Source organism: Vigna angularis, chromosome 9, assembly GCF_016808095.1.
Source record: "Vigna angularis cultivar LongXiaoDou No.4 chromosome 9, ASM1680809v1, whole genome shotgun sequence".
NCBI lineage: Eukaryota > Viridiplantae > Streptophyta > Magnoliopsida > Fabales > Fabaceae > Vigna > Vigna angularis.
Genome location: NC_068978.1, coordinates 2,805,330 through 2,817,075, shown reverse-complemented (window position 1 = coordinate 2,817,075; position 11,746 = coordinate 2,805,330). Strand labels below are relative to the sequence as shown.

The 11,746-nt window shown below is 32.9% G+C and overlaps 1 long non-coding RNA gene across 1 annotated transcript; it reads left to right on the top strand.

Moving 5' to 3' along the window:
* The first annotated feature begins 200 nt into the window (after nt 1–200).
* LOC108337933 (uncharacterized) lies at nt 201–8,281 on the top strand. The gene is made up of 3 exons (XR_008245217.1): nt 201–549; nt 4,039–4,167; nt 7,948–8,281. It is a non-coding gene; the product is annotated as an uncharacterized LOC108337933 (long non-coding RNA).
* The last annotated feature ends 3,465 nt before the right edge of the window (nt 8,282–11,746 follow it).

Below are 11,746 nucleotides of genomic sequence, written 5' to 3'. Positions count from 1 at the left end.
TTTGCCCTTCGGTAAAATTGCGTTTCCGACGGTCACAAAGATGATTACTGAAGGCCATGGTGAAATGCACTCATTACCGAAGGTTTTTTTTCCGAAGGTCTTTGGGCCGTCGGTATTGGCTTTAGTGAATTAACTTACCGAAGGATATATGACCCTCGGTAAGGTGCTCATGTAATTAACCCCAGCGGACTTGGTTTCCCTCTCTAACTTTCATTTTTCGAGCCAAAATATTGCGTTTCTTTCTTCGAACCCTCACCAGCATTCCCCCTTTGTCGGAGACATCAAACCCTCACCAGCTTTCTCGTTTCTTCCAGCCATCAAACCGTCACCAACATTGCCCAAATTTGGGAGGTTTTGTTGTCGGAGGTCGTCTCAGTCACCAACATTCCCCAACGTTCCGTGGTTGTAGGGGCTGCGTCACAAATTTGTTGTGGGTGCGTCAGGAGGGCTTCGTGGAGGAGGGCACAACGGTGAGGAGGGGCTTCGTGGTGTGTGGAAGAGGCAACAATCGAAGAAAACCCAGCTGCTGGACTTGTCTGGCGTCGATATGTAAGTCTCTTTACTCCTCATTTTTGCTATTTTTCATATTGTTTTCACTGTTTTGCTTAAATTTTTAGCTTTGTGAATTTGTTCTGAACTTGTTCTAAACCATTTAACCATGGAAAATATTAGTTGGATGTCATATTTTAAAATTTTACTGTTCTTCCTATTTTTAGCTTTAATTCTGCTCATATGTTGTCTGTAAATGGTAGACATTGAAATAGTAATTATGGTCATATGTTGTGTGTAAAACAAACACTTGAAATAGTAATTTCATTCAGCTAATAGGACCCTTGCACCCTAGCATACCTAAGTTGTTTCCTTGTTAGGTTCTTTGCTTTGACATCCATAAAGATACATTACCCTATTATACCAATTGGAAGATGAATTCACCTTCCATATTCGGATTTGAAGACGCTGTCTTTAGTGTAGTGTGTGCTTTCTTGCTGCCAAAGAGTGAAAGTGTTCTTCATATAATAGTAGGGTTGGGCACCTTGGACTTAAAAAGGGACCTAAAGTTCAAAAATGAAGTCAATTAACAAGGGAGAGGGAGAGGATTGAGGAGCAAGTTCTAGGGGTGGTGTGTGAGCTTTGTTAGCAAAGGGTAACAATGTTCTTTGACTTGGTCTGAACTGTTTTTTTATGGAGATGAAGGTTGTTGAGAGTAATTAGCTGATTAAATACAGAGATATAAATTATAATTAAGGTTTTTTCTTTTTGTTTTCTCTATGAATGAAGTTATATAACATTAAAAAAAATCAGAAAAACATGAAAATAGCTACTTTCATATTAGAAAAGAAAGAAAAAGTTGGGAGAGTGCATGTTCGTTGTTAAATCAAATATGCGTGAGAGTTTAGATTTAATAGTGTGAATATATGCTGATTAGGGAAATATGAATATACATTTTCTGGCCCATCATAAATTCATAATGCATGTATTAGAAATTAGAGGTCATAATTTAGTTTGGCAAGAAATAAGGAAATTCCACCATGGCTGCCTCTGCAATTTCTTCCTAGGTTAATGGAGGTGTTTTATGCAGTAGTGTGAGTAACTAAGTAGTATATTCATTGTTTACTGTAGTGCTAAGAGCTTTGATTGGTCTGTGTATAATGGTAGTATTGACTTTCAATAACTAGAAAATTGCAATTTGAAAAGTGAATAGAATGATGTCATTGATATTTGAAAATAATATCGCAGATATTTCTAACATAGTGCAAGGGTATATGTAAGGAAATAAATCACCCCAATAATAAGAAATTATATCCTAATTATAAGCAGGTCTAGCTTCCTGGACAGACTCCTTTACAAATTCCTTTGATTCAAGGGATTTGAAACCTGAAACACTGAAATGATTTACATCTAATTTACAATATCCACATCTTCAGCTTGATCCCCTCTGCCCCAGTTATATTAATTATAAGTCTTCCCATTCTTAGCTTGTTAATTGGATCATTGAAATTAAAAGGGCTGGAGCCTTCCAGCCCTTATGCTGGACACGAGCTATTTGCTCTCTGTATGAAACACACTAAGTTTTCTTATAGCTTTTCCATAATGATGTAGATGATCTAGCTACTGTGTTGTGTTCTTACCTTTTCATTTAACTAAATTTCCTTGTAGGAAAGTACAATATGTGAACATTGATCTTTTATCCACTAGTGAACCTGTATAGCCTGCATTGGTGTGTTAATAATCATGGGGGAACCACACCATAAAAAGTTAGTTGTTGCAGTTGGAAAGCTCAACAAGGTCTAGCTAACCCAGCTTTAAAATCCTTTACGTTTGTGGGAGTGAAGTCCTAACCCAATTAGGTTCTAACATCCCATCACACTCCATTATAATCATGTTGGTTTGTTATGCACTTTTCCTTTGACTACCCTGCTGAGTAGTGTAATACTTATGTATGTTGGAATATGGGACAGAACTCCCATACTTTGCAATTGGATCGTAACATCACTTTTTCACTATTCTTGAATAAGACTATTTTTGGGGTTCCTTTGTGAACTGATTAAAAGTCTGTATGTTGGTTTTTGAAGGTGAGGTTCTCTTGCATTGAGCATGAATTGACTAATGAGATTAAGTGGATGTTATATGCCTTGGCAATGTTTAAACAACATCAGTGTTCCAGCCATCTTTGGTTCATTCTTTTGTGTACTGCAAGTTTTACTTTAAATTCGTATAGCTTATGCTTGAGATCAATGGAGTAGGGACTTGCTTCCATCCAATTTATGTTGTTTCCATCCATAAATAGGTTTCATTTTGAAAAAATACAAAGATCTCTTTGCTGGAGCGTGTAGGTTAAAAATTATGAATTCTTTCATCTAGAAATCCTGCATCAGTCTCTGCATCAAATCTTCTTTTTCTTTTCATCATTCCCATGTGCTCTGATGTCATCATTATATCCCTGTATTTTTCATTCAATGTGACTTAAAATAAAAAAAGTACTACTGTCAATCATCTCTTTGTTGAATATATATTGTATTTCACAGTGCAAGCCTTAGTTGGTCATTTACCACTTCATATAAGCTTCCCCTGTGATCCAAAGCTACAAACTAAAATAGAGTCATCTGTGATACTTTTTTAATTACCATTTTCTTGTCCTTCTTCATTTTCACTTGGTCAAAGGCAAGAAGTTAAATTGAGACAGAGGGTTTCACACTCAGCTGCCAAAATTGATGGCTTTACTCTTTGAACTCTCATTGATGCCTTTATCCTTTCACACTCAGTGCATACATTCATTGATCCCTTTACTCTTTCAACCTTGTCTTTTACAAGTTATTTGAATGTGTATGATCCTAGCACCTACGTATTACTCAACCATAGTTCAAGGTAACCTCAATAATCTTTAGCTGTCAATTAAGGCCAACTTGTATATATCTCAAGCATTTTTGGTATTTTAATTGATTGAATGTTGATTATAGCATTTTCCTGTGAATATTTTCTGTAACATCCATCAAACCTAAAAAATTTCCCAATTCTATTTATGCCACTAATTATTTAGAAATATATATATATATATATATATATATATATATATATATATATATATATATATATATATATATATGTATATATATATTTAAAAAAGCAGCTTTTTGAATACATGCCTGCAAGTGTTTTATTACCTTCCAATTTGATAAGAAGATGAACAAGTGGACTCAAACTCTAGATTTCCATTTGTTGAAATGATTCTTATAACCAGATTTTCAAGTACTTAAAAGTAAATCAAATATATGATCATTATTTTCAGAAGCTCAGCAGTTGATGGACTGTTACCCCAAGAGCAGTGACAAGAAAACATTGAAGAGGTGGTTCTTTATTGATAAAAGAGTAGGGGAAGTAGACATGTGATAGAAACTGTTGTTTGATCCTTGTCAATACTTGTTTAAGTTTTCACTTTGTTACATTTTGTATTGCCTTAACTGTTTATTGGTTTAGTGTTAACATTTGGATTGATGTTTATATTGTTGGTTTGTGCTGACCTTAAGTGTTGTGGTGCAGTTTCCAACTTAGAGACCTTATTCATTTGAGGTAGCATCTTTAGGAAGAGGAGCTAAAACAAAATATTGGTTGAATAGGGAAGTTTCAGGCAGCTGTAAGTGGTAGCTTCAGTTCAAAAATCTACAACCTGTAAGTTTTATTTGTAATTGATGTCATCCATAATGAATTTCCTACCATTCCAGCTCTGCATTATTGAACTTGATCATGAGGTTGAAATTTAATTATTTGTTAGCATTGGTGTTTTTGGTTCTGTTGTGAATTGTGTGAATATGTTCCAGCTTTTTATTTTCATTTTCAATCTGTCCTTAGGTGGTTGTGTAGCAAGATATTAACTTATAAGGAAATGATACCATGTCTAGCCTTGGTGATATGAACTAAAAATGCCAAAACTTGAATTTTATTGCACGAAATCTGCAGAAAAAGTAAAACTGGACCCTATAACATGTTCTAAAATACTTAAACCTTGGAAAATTGGTTCAAACATTCTTGTAAACAAGGTATAACAACAACCCAACCTTTTAACATTTAAGTATAGGCAATTTCATTACACCAATTCATGATGTAACTATAAGGATGAAGTAGAGTACAAGGACAAACCAACATGCATATATGTTGGTTATATACTATCATGAATCCCCCAAGTTACGAAAGTAAAAGGAGGAACCAAAGTTATAGTTGTTTTATAGTTTATATATTAACTAAAAAACTGAAAAATTCCTTACTAAGGCTAAAGTAGACCATCTCTTAGGTTAAACTTTATTAACTTTACTCCACCTGGTAGTGGTTAAGGGCACTCCAGTGATTAATTTGGCCTTCAACATGTTCAAAGATACGTGTCTTAAAGTTGAACATATGATTTTGGACTTCAATTGTGAAGTCTCAAAATTGAAGTAGTTAAAACATAAAAAGTGTTCTAAAAATAGTTGACAATTTTGATATTCACCTAATATAAGCAAAGAAAGTATATTGTTGTTATCCTAACAACTTTAAAGTACTTAAATGAAGCTAATAGAGATGTCAAATAGGATGAAGTAGCAAAATCTCAAAATTTGACTACCTAAAAGTCTACTAAAAGGGTGAGAAAGAGGCAATTCAGCTAAAGTAGACTAACAATAACTAATGTTAATATCCTAACAAGTCTAAAGTAGTGAAATTAGACTAGGAAACTACTCAAAAGCAAACATTGACCTAAAACTCAATTTTTGAGTTGTTAGAACCTAAAAAAGTTTACTAAAAAGGAGACAAATGGGTTTAAATCGTCTTTGTACTTGTTGTGCTTGTACTTCCAGTGTTCCTTAGTGTTACTTCATCATCTTAATCAGTGAATTTGGTTTGGCTGAGTTGAATTCCAGCTTACATATTCATTTCCTAGTTTTGTCTAAAGTCATGTGCCTAAAATTGGAAGTGAACTAGTGATTTTCTGCTGCAGTGTGTTTGTTGGCTGTTTCAGTGTTTAAACACATCCAAATTGATGATACAAAGTTGCTCAAAACTGTAAATTATGTGTCCAAACGTGTTTGTGCAAAATCACCCTTTAAACCACCAAATTTTGCTTAAAATTAGAAGTAGACCACTGATTTTGTGGTGTAGTCTTTATCTTTATTGTTTAAGTGGTTGCACACCTTCAAATTGATCATATAAACTTGCTTCAAGCATCACTTTTGCTATTGAAACACTTCCAAGCATTTTTGGCCTTAAAACCACCATTTTGAAAGTCATTTTCTGGTGCAGTGGGCATTTCATGTGGTTTTTTAAAATTACCAAACATTATTCTTTAGATCTAGTGTATTATGACCTCCTTGAGTCATTGATTCTACTGTCCAGTTTTGATTCCATTGATTTCTACATTGTGGTCCAAATTTTGTGTAAAAAGTGTTGCATATTTGGCTACAATAGGGGTGTTTTTTTTAATCTGTCCATTTCAGTGCAGTTTAAACATTTTTCCAAGTGTATTTAACCTTTTCAAACATGTATGCACTGTTCATTTGGCCAAATTTGAGTTCATATGCAAAATCACTTCCTAAACCATCATATTTTCCTTAATTTGGAAGTGAACTAGTCAATTTTGAGTGCAATGTGTTTCTTTGGTAGGTCAGTGTCTAAACACCTTCAAATTGATGATACAAAGTTGCTAAAAACATCAATTTATATTTCCAAACTTGTTTATGAAGATTCACCCATTGAAGCACCAAATTTGGCCTAAAATTGGAAGTGGACCACTGATTTTCTGGTGTAATCTGTTTCTTGGCTATTTAAGTGTTTGCACACATCCAATTTGATGATATAAACTTGCTTGAAGTCTCATTTGAGCCTTAGAGACACTACCATTCATTTTGACCACTGTAGTCCACTTTTTTATAGCCTTTTTTGGTGCAATTTTTCACCTTTGGCTTGCTGTTTGAAAATTTGCAATCTTTAAATTTCAATTATACACATCCTAACAAGTTTAAAGTTGTTAAAGGAAGTTAAGAAACATGTATGCACTGTTCATTTGGTCAAATTTGAGGTCATATGCAAAATCACTTTCTAAACCATCAATTTTGCCTTAATTTGGAAGTGAACTAGTCATTTTTGAGTGCAATGTGTTTCTTTGCTAGCTCAGTGTCTAAACACCTTCAAAATGATGATACAAAGTTGCTAAAAACATCAATTTATATTTCCAAACGTGTTTATGAAGAATCACCCCTTAAACCACCAAATTTAGCCTATAATTGGAAGTGGACCACTGATTTTCTGGTGTAATCTGTTTCTTGGGTGATTAAGTGTTTGCACACATCCAATTTGATGATATAAACTTGCTTGAAGTCTCAATTGAGCCTTAGATTCAATGCAATTCAGTTTTACCAATGTAGTCCCATTTTTTTTAGCCTTTTTTGGTGCAATTTTTCACCTTTGGCTTGCTGTTTGAAAATTTGCAATCTTTAAATTTCAATTCTACACATCCTAACAAGTTTGAAGTTGTTAAAGGAAGTTAAGAAACATGTCAAAATATATGAAGTAGCTAAATCTCAAAGTTTGCCTACTTGAAACCTAAAAAAGTAGATTAAGTAGCTAAAAATCACTACTCAAACCTTTGTTAGAAGTGTACTACAATTGCAAACTGCACTAAACTAGGAAAATAAACTACAAATAAACTATCCTAAGAAGTTTAGAATGGTAAAAACTAGTTAATTAAGAACTTACCACAAAAAGTACCTAAAATGCAAAATATGACAACTTAGAACCTAAAAGTAGTACCTAGAAAACACTAAAAGTGCAAAGAATGCAAAGTCTATTAAAGTACTCACCAAAACAGTAAACTAACTATCTACACAACTTATCAAAGATAAAAGAAAGATAAAAATGAAGTCTCAATTGAAAAATAAATAGAAAAACAAAATTTGACTATTGCACACCTATAAATAGACTAAAGTACGTGAGAATTTTATTTCCTTGCAGAAATTTGTTATCAAACCTACATTTAGGCCATGAGTGAATGTTCGTGTATATGTTGTATGTTGATGTATATATTGTATGTTCCTCGATATTGTATGTTCATTTATTAGGCTACAACTTGATTAAGTTAAGTAGTCTTTTAAAGTCCTATGGTACTACACACATTCTCAATGGAATGAGAATGGTGAAAGTATCTTAAACACTTACAATGTACATAATATGTTGAAGTACTGTATAAAATAGAACTTCAATAATGTCAGAAAGTTGACTCCCCCAAATTTAATACACAACCACTTAGGATGTCAAACACATTTCAATACTGAGGACTTGTCTTTGCACGCCCTTATTGAATGCCTATGACAATAGTGTTGAAATTGCCTTCCATGTTCGACTTGAGTAGTAATAGGTTTATTACTTATGTCACATGGATTGTTGCTGTATTGGCTAAGTTTTGATTTCTTTGGCTTGTCACAGAACATGGCCCATTTTCCCAATCATCGTGGATGGATGTACGATCGTTGTTATAGTGGAAAGGTTTGAAGGAATCTTTTGTCCTTGGAGTTGAAGAGTTTGTGGAGACGGCCCGACGATGTCAATATTATGCCCTTGATGGAGGGATTCGATGTCCATGCATCAAGTGCGAATGTACAATGATTTTGAAAGATGAAGTCGTCAAAGTTCACCTTTACCAAAAAGGGTTCATGCCTAATGTACATTATTAGTTTCATTTGTTTATTATAACTTAGACAAACATTTAGATATTATAACATTTTGGACTTTATATCATTTCAGTGTTAATTTTATCTACTTCCAGACTTTGGATGTTAGAACATCCTTTTGTTACATTGTTTTATATTTGAACTATAATTACATTATCTATACATTAATGGATGTTCTATGGATTAATTGATGTTCAATGTATTCCTGATAATTGATTGCATCTTTGAGATGCACATTATGCATGTTTGTATGTGCTTGAAAACTGATATGCAGGTCTGTTTGTAATTGAAATTTGATATACAGGTCTGGGTTGCACAAGAAATGTCATTTCTCTGAAACCTGCTCTGCAATTTACCGAAGGCTTTAGCCCTTCGGTAAATGCCACTGTTGGTCATTACCGAAGGCTTTTGCCCTTCGGTAAATACCCTCATTTGGTCATTACCGAAGGCTTTTGACCCTCGGTAATTACCGAGGGCTTCTGCCCTTCGGTAATTACCGAAGGCTTTCGCCCTTCGGTAATTACCGAAGGCTTTTGACCCTCGGTAATTACCGAAGGCTTTTGGCCCTCGGTAATTACCGAAGGGCGAAAGCCCTCGGTAATTGTTAGCGACAAGGGATTTACCGAAGGATTTTTGGCCGTCGATAAGCCTTCGGTAAACACCCATTATCGACGGCCTGTGGCATTTACCGAGGGCTTCTGGCCTTCGGTAATGCCCTACTTTTTTGTAGTGATATGATTATTATTTCATATATATTGTTTTGAGGATTGAAAATGATATAAAGTTTAAAGTCATTTAAAATTAAGTATTAGAGTAATAAGTGAAATTATCTTGTTACATTATCATATCATGATTGAAAAGTCATTTGTTTTTGTATTATTTTGATGGATTGACTTGAGTTTTTCTTGTTTAAAGCTTTCACGAGGACATAAAAAAAGTTTAAAATTCGAAGTATTTTAATAATTCACATTATCATGCTTTTATTTTATTTTTATTTTTTATTAGTATTTTTATTGTTATCTTGGTAAATAATTAAGATATTTATTTAATAATTTGGAAAAAATAAATATTGGATTTATATTTTGCAAATAAGTTAAAATTTCAAGGATTTAAGAAGATTATCATATAATTGAATATTATAAACAAAATCAATTATCTAAAGTTGGTCTTAATTATAAATTCATTAGAAATTTCAAAGACTGGTTCACTCACTCATTAAATAGAGATTTACTCGTCCAAGGAGCAAATTTACTTAACAAATTGTGTGTTTATGAAAAATCTATAAATAGAAAGCCTTGAAATTCAATTTTTGGAAGAAACACTTTATGGAGGTTAGAGACATTTATCATTATATTTTTCTAGTTATTCAAAATGTATAGAGAGTGATTTTTCCTACACCTCACTACCTTCATCCTGCACCCCCAATTTTACTTCTTTACCCTTCATTTAACAAAAAGTCAAAACTTAATTAATCAATTAATGTTTCTTAACCACCAACCAATTTTTGTAACTGCCAACAACTAAAATTTCTTTTGGTATAAACCCTAAGTTGCAGCCATCTTCTTCGTTTCCACTATTTCACTGTAGCATAGCATTCTCTGTTCACTACTTTTGTTTTTTTTTCACTCCTTTACTGTATTGAGTTGGTGGTTATCATTCCCTGACTGTGCTGGGTGTGCTGGGAGATCTGGTGGTGCTGTGGCATTGTTGGGCGAGAGGAAGAAGAGAGGTATGTTATATCTATTAACCAATTATATTATTAATATATTATATACAAAAAAGTAATTAATTATATAATAAAAATATTCAAACAAATAATAAGTAATCAAATAATATAAAATTTCAAAAAAAATACATATATAATAATTAAATAATTACAAATAAATCCAAAATAATATTTAACAAAATTTACAGATGATAATTATTATTTAATTCAATAAAAAATTTAATAATTATTTCAATTTACATGGTATCAAAGAAAATAACATCAGAATTATCATCATGTGTAGGAGAGGAAGGTGAAGTAGAACAATTTTTATAGGGAAAAATATATTCATGAAAAATGACATGGCGTGAAAGGATAGTAGAATGTGAATGCAAATCATATAGCACAAACCCTTTGGTTCCATATTTGTATCCAAGAAAAATGCATTTAGTACTTCTGGAATCAAGTTTTGTACGTCCTGCAGTAGCAGAGCTGGAGTATGATAAGCATCCAAAGACTTTCAGATTTGAAAAATCAGGTTTGATAGAATAAACTAATTCATAAGGAGATTTATTGTGAAGAAAAGGTGTTGGAAGTCTATTAATAATGTGAATGGCAAGTTTTATAGCATAAGACCAAAAAATGTTAGGAACTTTAGATTGAAAAAGGAGAGAACGACAAACATTAAGAATATGTTGATGCTTCCTTTCAACAATGCCATTTTGTTGAGGAGTAGCAACACAAGTAGTTTCATGAAAAATACCTTTAGTAGAATAAAAATCATTAAGAAGAAATTCTTTGCCATTGTCAGATCTTAGAATTTTAAGTGTATAGGAAAACTGGTTTTCAGTTAAAAGAATAAATTTTGGAAGTAAGGTTTTAACATCAGATTTGTGTTTCAAAAGAAGAATCCATGTGAAACGACTATAATCATCAACAACAGTTAAAAATATTTGTATCCATCAATAGAAGAAATAGAAAGGGGGCCCCAAATGTCAACATGAATGAGATGAAAGAAACAAGGAGATTTAGTTTTGCTAACAGAGAATTGAAGACGTTTTTGTTTGGCAAAAGCACAAGCATCACAATCATCAATAGATTGAAAGGAAATATCAGTATATTGAGAGGCTAAAGTTTGAAAAACTTTATTTGAAGGATGTCCAAGTTTCATGTGCCACAGATTACAAGAATCACTAGAACTATTATGAAAAGCAGAATGAAAAATGTTTAATTTAGATGTAGTTGTTGGATTATTGCTAAGAAGATAAAAAAGGCCCTTGTATTTCTTAGCTACTCCAATCGTCTCGTAAGTATCCATCTGCACAATGAGCAGCTATTTTGATGAAAAACGATGAGGAAATTATTGGAATGTAATAGTTTAGAAATAGAAATAAGATGAATAGAGAAATTGGGAACAAAAAGAGTATTATGCAAAATCAAATTGCCTAAAATGACAGTACCAGAAAATTTAGCAGTAACAAAAGTGTGATTTGGTAAACGTATCGAAATAGGAGTGATGGGATGTAAAGAATGAAAAAGAAATTTTGAAGAACATATATGATCAGTAGCGCCACTATCTATAATCCAAGAAGAAGAATTAAGTGAAGAAAAAGAACCTGAGGACTGTGGAGTGCATTGATTAACACTGGCCTCCCTAGTTGATGACAAACTCCTAGCTAAGGGTCCAATCACAAGAAGCATGGCCAAACAAATTCAAGAAGGATTAAAATCATTTCCAAAAGAAGGAGCTAAACTCTTATTTACTTGGGCTATCATGAAGTATTTCTAGACCTTGTATTAAGGGTCAAGTAGTATAGGGTATATTTTTAGGCCTTGTATAATGGGCCAA